This window comes from Bos mutus, chromosome 5 (assembly GCF_027580195.1).
Source record: "Bos mutus isolate GX-2022 chromosome 5, NWIPB_WYAK_1.1, whole genome shotgun sequence".
NCBI classification, from domain to species: Eukaryota; Metazoa; Chordata; class Mammalia; order Artiodactyla; family Bovidae; genus Bos; species Bos mutus.
In genome coordinates this window covers 28,022,262-28,033,349 of record NC_091621.1, presented here as the reverse complement: position 1 = coordinate 28,033,349, position 11,088 = coordinate 28,022,262, and positions in this window count along the sequence as shown.

Below are 11,088 nucleotides of genomic sequence, written 5' to 3'. Positions count from 1 at the left end.
CCTTACTCTAGACTTTGTCCACAGCCTCTGTAAGATTATCTTTTAAAGGCAAATAAAAATCTTAAAAGTCTTATCCACAAATCTTGGTAAAAGGGGTCAGCCATCTCAGTGGGTAAATTTAACTTGTTCTATCTTGCAGAAACACCATTTCGATCCAATTATTCTTTTATAGGGCTTCCCAGAAGCTTCCCTACAGGGCTTTAGGGGTAATAAATCCCCCTGCAATGCAGGGGGCACAGGGTTTCATCCCTGGGTCAGGAAGATCCCCAAGAGTAGGAAATGGCAACACACTCCAGTATTCCTGCTGGGAAAATCCCATGGACAGAGGAGCCTGGTGAGATATGGTTCATGGGGTCTCAAAGACCCCATGAACTAAAGCAACTGAACACATTCTTTTATAAGCTATTGAGTTTTGTACCACTGTACCTGAAATGTGGCTAAAATGTTTAAATGAAAGCTGTAAGATCCCTGTTTGCATCTATCTATATGTCTGTCTATATGTATATATGTATGTTATGTATATGGGATATTTTTCTCCCTCTTGATATATTCCTAAAAACTTGTGAAAGAGCTCTATTTAACTGGCTTAAAGAAAATAGAAGCACTTGTATAAATTAAGACTAGTCATGGGATTTCCCTAGTGGTCCAGTTGCTAAGATTCTGACCTCCCAATGCAAGGTGTCCAGGTTCAGTCCCTGGCCTGGGAACTAGATCCCCCATGCCATAACTAAGACCTGGTGTAGCCAAATAACTGAATAAATATTTTTTAAAAAATAAATTAACCTTCTTAAAATAAGCTTGATAACAAATATGTTGTCTCTACTAGATGCTTGATGTGATAAAATTATAAATTCAAGTTCAGAACTGAATTTTTTAAAAATGATTTCTTTAATGTATGTCATCAATATGGTAAGAAAAAAAGACATGTAAATTTTAATGTTCTTTGCCTCTGTGATTTTTGCTTCTTGCTGGATTTGTCAACAAGAAAAATAACTTTCAGTTCAGTCGCTCAGTCGTGTCCAACTCTTTGCGACCCCGTGAATCGCAGCACGCCAGGCCTCCCTGTCCATCACCAACTCCTGGAGTTCACTCAAACTCACGTCCATCGAGTCGGTGATGCCATCCAGCCATCTCATCCTCTGTTGTTCCCTTCTCCTCCTGCCCCCAATCCCTCCCAGCATCAAAATCTTTTCCAATGAGTCAACTCTTCCCATGAGGTGGCCAAAGTAGTGGAGTTTCAGCTTTAGCATCATTCCTTCCAAAGATACCCAGGACCGATCTCCTTCAGAATGGACTGGTTGGATCTCCTTGCAGTCCAAGGGACTCTCAAGAGTCTTCTCCAACACCACAGTTCAAAAGCATCAATTCTTCAGCACTCAGCTTTCTTCACAGTCCAACTCTCACATCCATACATGACTACTGGAAAAACCATAGCCTTGACTAGATGGACCTTTGTTGGCAAAGTAATGTCTCTGCTTTTTAATATACAATTTAGGAGAAGGCAATGGCACCCTACTCTAGTACACTTGCCTGGAAAATCCCATGGATGGAGGAGCCTGGTAGGCTGCAGTCCATGGGGTCGCTAAGAGCCGGATATGACTGAGCGACTTCACTTTCACTTTTCACTTTCATGCATTGGAGAAGGAAATGGCAAGCCACTCCAGTGTTCTTGCCTGGAGAATCCCAGGGACGGGGGAGCCTGGTGGGCTGCCATCTATGGGGTCACACAGAGTCAGACACGACTGAAGCGACTTAGCAGCAGCAGCAGCAGGTTGGTCATAACTTTCCTTCCAAGGAGTAAGCGTCTTTTAATTTCATGGCTGCAATCACCATCTGCAGTGATTTTAAACAATGGTCAATTTTTAGTGTCTCATGAAATTTTCATGGCAACTCAAGCACTGAATATGTACATCATTTCCAAAAAAAGAGAAAATACTGAAACATTAATTGCCAAACATATGTTTATCTGCTTTTGACTTTCTGTTAGAGAAATGAAGAATATTTGGGTCTGTTAATAACATGCTCTTTTTGCCACTCTAAACAAATGTCCTATAAAAAGACATATGTCTCTAGAAATTACAAAATGATATATTCCTGGGGATTCCCTGGCAGGCTAGTGGTTAAGAATTGGTGCTTACACTGCCAGGTTCAATCATTGGTTGGTGAACTAACATCCTGCAAGCCACCCAGCTCAGCCAAAATAAATAAATAAATAAAAATTTAAAAGAGCAAATAAGATCGAATATGAGGGGTCTAGGAAATGGGGTTCTAATACAGGAGAAAGGAGAAGGTAAATTTTTGAGATGAAGGGAAAAGTGTCCCTGTGGACTTCCTGGGGAAAAACTTGAAGATGGCCTGGAATGTGTGAACTTATTGAAAGGAGTTCCACTAATCTGGCCGAAACTTTGGGTAATGAATTAATACACCAATTATTGATTGATTCAAAATTGGGAAAGGAGTACGATAGGCTGTGTATTATTAGCTTGTTTATTTACCTTATATGCAGAATACATCATGGGAAATGCCAGTCTGGATGAATCACAAGCTAGAATCAAGCTTGCCAGAAGAAATATCAACAACCTCAGATATGCAGGTGATACCACTCTAATGACAGAAAGTGAAGAGGAACTAAAGAGCCTCGTGATGAGGATGAAAGAGGAGAGTGAAAAAGCTGGTTAAAACTCAACATTCAAGAACCTAAGATCATGGCCCCAGTTCCATCACTCCATGACAAATAGAAGGGGGAAAAAGTGGAAGGAGTGACCGGTTTTACTTTCTTGGACTCCAAAATCACTGCAGATGGTGTGTGCAGCCATGAAATCAAAAGATGCTTGCCCTTTGGAAGAAAAGCGACTACAAACCAGTGTATTCAAAAGCAAAGACGTCACTTTGCCAACAAAGGTCTGTATACTCGGAGCTACGGGTTTTCCTGTTGTCATGTTTGTTGTGAGTGTTGGACCATAAAGAAGGCTAAGCATTGAAGCGGAGAAGGCAATGGCACCCCACTCCAGTACTTTTGCCTAGAAAATCTCATGGACGGAGGAGCCTGGTAGGCTGCAATCCATGGGGTCGCTGGAGTCGGACAGGACTGAGCGACTTCACTTTCACTTTTCACTTTCATGCACTGGAGAAGGAAATGGCAAGCCACTCCAGTGTTCTTGCCTGGAGAATCCCAGGGACGGGGGAGCCTGTTGGGCTGCGGTCTGTGGGGTCGCACAGAGTCGGACACAACTGAAGCGACTTAGCAGCAGCAGCAGCAAGCATTGAAGAATTGATTCTTTCAAATTGGGATGCTGGAGAAGACTCATGAGAGTCCCGTGGACTGGAATGAGATCAAACCAATCAATCCTAAAGGAAATTAACCCTGAATATTCATTGGAAGAACTGATGCTGAAGCTGAAGTTCCAATACTTTGGCCATGTGATGTAAAGAGTCAACTCATTGGAGAAGACCATACTACTAGGAAAGACTGAAGGCAAAAGGAGAAGGAAGTGGCTGATGATGAGATGATTAGAAAGCATTATCACTTAATGGCATTAATCTGAGAAAACTCTCAGAGACTATGGAGGACAGAGGAGTCTGGCTTGCTGTAACGTATAGTGTCTCAAGGAGTGAAACACGGCTTAGCAACTGAACAACAGCAACAACATAATTGTACAGGCGTCTTACTGGTAGGAATTATGTCCATCTTACAGATGAAAATAATGTGTCCTAGAGAAGATAAATCCTCTGTCCAGAGACATATAGCTAGTGAGCAGGAGAGCTAGGATTTAAGATTCAGGTTGATTCCATGGCCTTTTCAGTTTACCACATTATCTTGAAGTTGAAGTGAAAGGGAAGGAATTCTATTGCAATGTAATCCTCATCCCTCAACAGGCTATAACTTCTTTGTCTATCACGTGTCTGATTTTAGATCCCAGTATAGTCATGCAAACCCATTTTATGTATTTATTTTTAAGGTGTGAGTTTTCTCTAAGAGGTTGATCTAACACCAGGAATGCCACAGAACAATTAGAGACTATTTAAATATCAATATTCTTAATGTGCACAACTGATAATTGTGGAAAGCTTTGGATTTCTTTGTGCATACTTTCTTTGTACTATTATTTCTGTTATCTTTAAACATCCACAGTCAATACAATTAGAACTTAGGCTGGATCTCACTTCTTTTCACTTTATCACATAGATAAAGTTACAAAAATTCTTTCTCAATTTACATAACAATTGGGCTATCATCACTGAGAAATTATTTTTCAAACAGGTCATAAAGCATAATCTTGTTTACAAAGTGATGGAAATGTTCCCATTTTAGTTTTCTCTTTCCAGAAGAGTATTCTGATTTCATTTCTCTATTAAGTATGAAAATAGCTTGGCAGTTACAACCCAGCAATCCACTCTTGGGTATTTACCCCAGAGAAATGTCTTCTTTCCTCCTAAGAACTTCTATATGAGTATTCATAGCAACTTTATTCTTAAATAGCCAACACCTGTAAACTATCCACATTTTCTTGAACAAGTGAAAAAATCCCTAAAACTAGTGAAAAATCATTTAAGAAATTAAAATACTACATTAGAAAATTTTGTTTAATGAAAAAACACAGTAAGGGAGGAAAAGTGGAACAAAAAAGACATGAGATATGTACAAATAAAATATAAAATCACAGATGTAAATCCAACTATATCAATAATAACATTAAATGTAAATGGATAAGAGAAGAATGAATACCAATTCTTCATAAACTCTACCAAAAATCAGAAAAGGTACCCAACCCATTTTATGAGGCAAATATCACCCTGATACCAAAATTAAAGAAAAACATCACAAGAACAGAAAGCTAACAGATCAATATTTCTTATGAATACGGAAGTAAAAATCCTTGACAAAATACTATGAAACTGAATGTAGCAACACATAAAAAGAATTATATCCTATAACCGAATGGATTTTTACCAGGAATACTAGTTGGTTCAACACCTGAAAATCAGTGTAACACATCACGTCAATAGGATAAAAAAAAAAAAAGAAACAAAATGATCATCTCAGCAGACATTGAAAACAGCATTGAAAAAATCCAACACAGTTTCATGAGACTATTCAGCAAACTAGGACTAGAAGGGAACATTTTCAGTCTGATAAAAGACGTCTATTAAAAAGCTACAGATAAGATTATACTTAATGAAGAAAGACAGGATAATTTTCTTCTATGATCAGGAACAAAACAAAGAAGCCCACTCTCACCACCTCAGTTCAACACTGAAAAGTAATAAAAGGCACTCAGATTGGAAAGGAGAAGGAACACTATCTCTATTCACAGATGACATGATCTTTCATGTATTGGGTTGGCCAAAAATGTTGTTCGGGTTTTTCCATAAAATGTTGTGGAACTTTTTGGCCAACTTGATAGAATATCCTAAAGTGAAAGAAAGTGAAAGTGAAGTTGCTCAGTCCTGTCCGACTGTTTGTGACCCCATGGACTGTAGCCTACCAGGCTCCTCCCTCCATGGGATTCTCCAGGCAAGAGTACTGGAGTGGGTTGCCATTTCCTTTTCCAGGGGATCTTCCCAACCCAGGGATTGAACTTGGGTCTCCTGCATTCCAGGCAGATGCTTTAACCTCTGAGCCACGGGGAACTTAGAATATCCTAAGGAACCCATTTTAAAAACCTGTTAGAACTAATAACTAAGTTCATCAAGTTTTCTGTATATAAGAATATATTAAAATTGTTCACAGAGAGGTATATCCATTAACTAAGTTGATATCAGATCATTTTCATCACACTAGAATGAAACCGTGTTAAAAAAAGAAACCAGGTATCCTTCAGCTTTCACCCACTGACCCCTAATTCCAGCACTAGGCAATCACTAATCTGCTTTCTATCTCTCTGTACTTCCCTGGGCTGGGTATTTTATATGAATGGAATCATATTATAGGTGGTCCTTTGTGACTGACTTCTTTCACTCAGCATAATTTTTCAAAGTTCATCCTATATCAGTTCTTGTATTAATCAGCACATGTATCAGAATTTAGTAATTTGTGCCTTCTCTTTTACTTAGTTGGTTTATCAAGACAGGTCCCTTTGAAGAGTTCTGACAAAATGTGGTCCGCTGGAGGAGGAAATTGCAAACCACACCAGTATCCTTGTTGTGAAGATCTCATGAACAGTATGAAAAGGCAAAAAGATATGACACCAGAAGATGAGTCCCCCCAGGTCACAGGGGTCCAAATATGATACTGGGGAAGAGTGGAGGGCAATTACTAATGGCTCAAGAAAGAATGAAGGAGCTGGGCCAAAGTGGAAATGACGCTGTGTTGTAGATTTGTCTGGTGGAGAAAGTAAAGTCCTGTGCTGTAAAAATAATATTACATAGGAACCCGGAATGTTAGATCCATGAATCATGGTAAATTGGATATGATCAGCAGGAGATGGAAAGAGTGAACATTGACATTTTAGAAATAAGTGAACTAAAAGGGACCAGAAAGGCAAATTTAATTCAGATGACCATTGTATCTACTACTGTGGGCAAGAATGCCTTAGAAGAAATGGAGTACCCCTCATAGTCAACAAAAATGTCCAAAATGCAGTACTTCAGTGCAGTCTCAAAAACAACAGAATGATCTTGGTTTGTTTCCAAGGCAAATCATTCAACATCACAGTAATTCAGGTATGCCCCCAAAAACTAATGCTGAAGAAGCTGAAGTTTACTGATTCTATGAAGACCTAGAAGATCTTCTAGAACTAACACCAACAAAAGATGTCATCCTTTTCATCATAGAGGGTTGGAATGCAAAAATAGGAAGTCAAGAGATACCTGGAGTAACAAGCAAATTTGGCCTTGGAGTACAAAATGAAGCAGGGCAAAGGCTAACAGTGTGTTCAGGAGAACACACTGATCATAGCACACACCCTCTCCCAACAACACAAGAGGTGACTCTACACATGGACATCACCAAATGGTCAATACTGAAATCAGACTGATCACATTCTTTGCAGCAAAAGATGGTGAAGCTCAATACAGTCAGAAAAAAACAAGACCTGGAGATGAATGTTGCTTAGATCATGAGCTCCTTATTGCAAAATTCAGGTTCAAATTGTAGAATTAGGGAAAACCATTAGGCCATTCAGATATGACCTAAATAAAATCCCTTATGGCTATACAGTGGAGGTGACAAATAAATTCAAGGGGTTAGATCTTGTAGACAGGATGTCTAAAGAACTATGGGTGGAGATTCCTAATATTGTGCAGGAGACAGTCTGACACGACTTAGTGACTGAACAGCAACAACAAAAAATTGTAAATGATTTAAAGTATACTTTGCATAATAGACATCTATATAAATGCATCATATCTAATTAGTCACACATGATTAGTCATTTTTAGTAATTCCCTTTTAGCAACTTTTAAGAAAATATTCTTTAAATAAGTCTGCTAAATATAAGTGCAAGAGATGTGCTCAAGGTTCAGTTACAACTAGTGCTACAGGAAGAAAGAGCCCAGTAATCATCTGGAATATCACTCTGCATTTCAAAATCATATCCTGAGGTGAAACTGAGCAACATTGGAATTGAATGTCTTTTAAAAATGATGAAACTTTCATATTGATTTTTATTTCTATCTCAGAACAAGGATCAAAATTTGGTTTGGGAACTTGAAGGTATTAAAATAACAGGTGTAAGTAAGATATGACATTTATCAAAAACACTAAGCAGAATCTTCAACAAGAATCACTATCCCTCTTAGGCCAACTTTTGCTAATCTCTGGTTGTTTCTTCAGTCAGCCATTCTCATGGGTCAGTTCTGGGGCTTCTTAGCTATATCCTGTCTCTGCATCTGAGCTGTCACTCGTCAAGTCTCTCTCCCCTACCTTGACTCATTTTCCATACACCTCTGGATATCCTGATATGAATAAACCCATATTCTTTGCCATTTATTCATATTAAAATGGTACCAGAATCTTGGACCCCCAGCTGTCCTCTCATGTCTGGTCACATAAACTTGACACCTGACCCTTGGAGCCCCAAAAGCTGCTGTACTGGAGTCATGTGGGATCAGAGAGTAAGAAAACTCTCAGAATGCCCAGTGTGGGGGAATTGCCAAAGTATCGAAATATTCATTAAATTAACCGATATTTATTGATCATGTACAATACTACTGCTACTGCATGTACAATGCTACTGACACTACTCTATATATTTGCAACATGTGTGTAAAGAAGATTGAAGGATTTCTGCCCTCTTTCCTGCAAGGACACAGGCCCTGCATACAGTATCAGAGATGTAACACAGTAAAGAAGGCGTCCAGAAGTGGAAGAAGGGGTGATCGGATGAGAGGTATCAAAGCCTGAGTGGAGACCATCTATTCCATGATGTGGCAGTGTTGGGAGATCACAAAGTTGGTTACAAACAGGCAAATTGATCAAATATATGCATGTGCTTAGGATACATCTTAAGGATATTAAAGACAGTATGTGCCCAGTTTCCCACGGTCATACAAGGGAGTTGCCAACATGAAAAAGAAAAAAGCTAGAAGTAACCTTGTGATGTAAGATTGGAGCTGGAGATATATAAATTCAATTTAAATAGAGAAAAATTACTTAAATACTACATCCGTTAGCTCTGACCATTGATGGGGCCTGGGAACAGTGACTTTACTTCCCAGAGCTGGTTTTTTAAAATAAGGGCTCTTTGGAGAAATGGCTAATTCCAGGCTGAAGCAAGAAAAGAGCAAAGTGAGCGTTACAACATTTTATGCCAGAAAACAAAAAAGTGCCCAGCGAATGACAGGGATGTGTCAAAATGACACAGAAGCTAGCTTGCAGAGGCTCTTGTGGCCAAATCAGGGACAGTGTGAACATCAAAGTAAATGATAATGAAGCTTCCCTGTGGCCCAGATGGTAAAGCATCTGCCTGCAATGCGGGAGACCCAGGTTCGATCCCTGGGTTGGGAAGATCCCCTGGAGAAGAAAATGGCAACCCACTCTAGTGCTCTTGCCTGAAAAACCCCATGGACTGTTGCCTGAGGATCCTGGTAGGCAATAGTCCACAGAGTCGCAGAGTCGGACACAATGAAACGACTTCACTTTCAGACTCATTATAATTGGAATAAAGTAGAAAGCCAGGGTTTTATACTGATACAAGAAATAAATGCATAAATTGACATTTTGATGAGGAAGAAGATTTCTCAAAGCACCTCATCCTTTCCCATAAACCTCACAATGTAGGTGACTTGCAGACATCATCTTAATCAAATGATCAGTGAGAACATCATCAATAATAGAACATTTCAAAACTACATGTCACCTGAAAGGAAGCAAGAGGAAGAGCACAATATCACGTCTGTGGCATCCCTGCCAGAGATGCATAACTTAATCTACTCCAGAGAATATCAGAAAAACCCTAGGCCATTTATAGCACAACTAGTTGAGGTTTTTAAAAGGGTTAAAGTCATAAAAGTTAAGGAAAAAGTGAAGAAATGATCTAGATGGAAGGAAACTGAAAAAACATAACAACCAATTTTAACACGTGATTCTGAATTAGACCTTTAGTTAAGAAAAGTTATGTCACAATTGATAAAATTGCATAGATCTGATGATGAGGTGGTCCTAATTTGTTAATGTTCACCTCCTGATTTGGATGAAGTTTTGAGGTTCTGTAGGATTTACATACTGAAGGATTCAGAACCTTTGGGCACCATGTTGGCAGTATATTCTCATATTGTTCAGAAAACATAAAAGTCTATCCTGTACTTGCAAATTCGGGAAAGATTGAAATATTTTAATTGCCTTAAAGAGCTGGAAAGATTCTATTCTTTTGAAGCTATCCTTCAGCAAGAAGAGACAAATAAATGAATAAGTAAAACAGGTTTATCAAATGGTTACAGACTTGAGTCCTGGGGCATTCTCACAGTTGAAAATCAAACAGCAGAGAAACAGCCAGCCAAGAGGGCTAAAAGGATATAAAGAAGGAAAGGCTGAGGAAAAAATATTTTTCTAGAAGTAGGAAGTGGTTCACTCTGTCAAATGCTGCTGAGAGATCAAGGAGGATAAACAGAAATCAGGTGATCACTAGAATCAGCCCCAAGGCATCCTGAGAGGAGTCAGGCTGGAGCCCTTTTGAGCTGCGTGAGGACAGCAGTCAGATTAAGAAGAGATGAAAAGAGAAATGGAGGTGAGGACGTGGAGTGGGTGAATATAGATATCTCACCCCAAAAGTGCTGCTGTAAAAGGGAGTCGAAAATGTTGTAGTTGGAGGGTTATATAGAGTCCATGGAGAGTTCTTTCTAAGATGGAAGGTTACCAGGGCTGTTCATACAGTGATGCAGATCCAGCAAAGAGGGAGAAACTCAGGATGCAGGAAAGAGCCTAAACTGGAGTAGTAAGAGGGCTGTGATGAAGACTGCATGCGGAGACACTGCCATTGGCAGGAGCAGAGGCCCTTCATCCCAGTGATAAAGGGGAAGGAAGGGAAGGGAGGTTCAGGGAAAGGTGTGAACTCTGTTATGGTGGCCAGGAGGGAAGCATTTTGTATGAGTTGCTTCTGTTCTGGCAGTGTAAGGTGAGGCCAGGTCATCTACTGAGAGCAGAGTATGGAGGCTAGTAGCTGGCATGTGTGCTGGACTTTGAAAAGAGAGAAGTAAATAGTGACAATCAGTTTGGAGAGTAGGAAGCAACACAGAAGGATTGCCAAGAAGACATTAAGATGAGCAAGCAGATTTCAGGGCCCATTTGAGGTTTATGTTTACAGATTTAAACTGAAGGGAATTCCCTAGCAGTCTGGTGGTTAGGACTCCACATTTTCACTTTTGAGGGTCGGGGTTCAGTCCCCGGTTGGGGAACTAATATCCCACAAGCTGTGCAGCTCAGCTCAAAAAAAATTAAGTGAGATCTGTCAGCATGCCTATGGAGTTTTATTCAGCAATATCTATCTGCTGGTGTACAGGTGAAGATGTTTGAATTACTGTGTCAGCCCGTTTTTCCCCAAATATATACTTATGTATTTCTTCAGAAATACTAAATGGCTCTAAACAAAGACAGACAAGGTATGAATTGCAAAGCTTTTAATGAAAATGCATTTTTTTTACAGCAAGCAT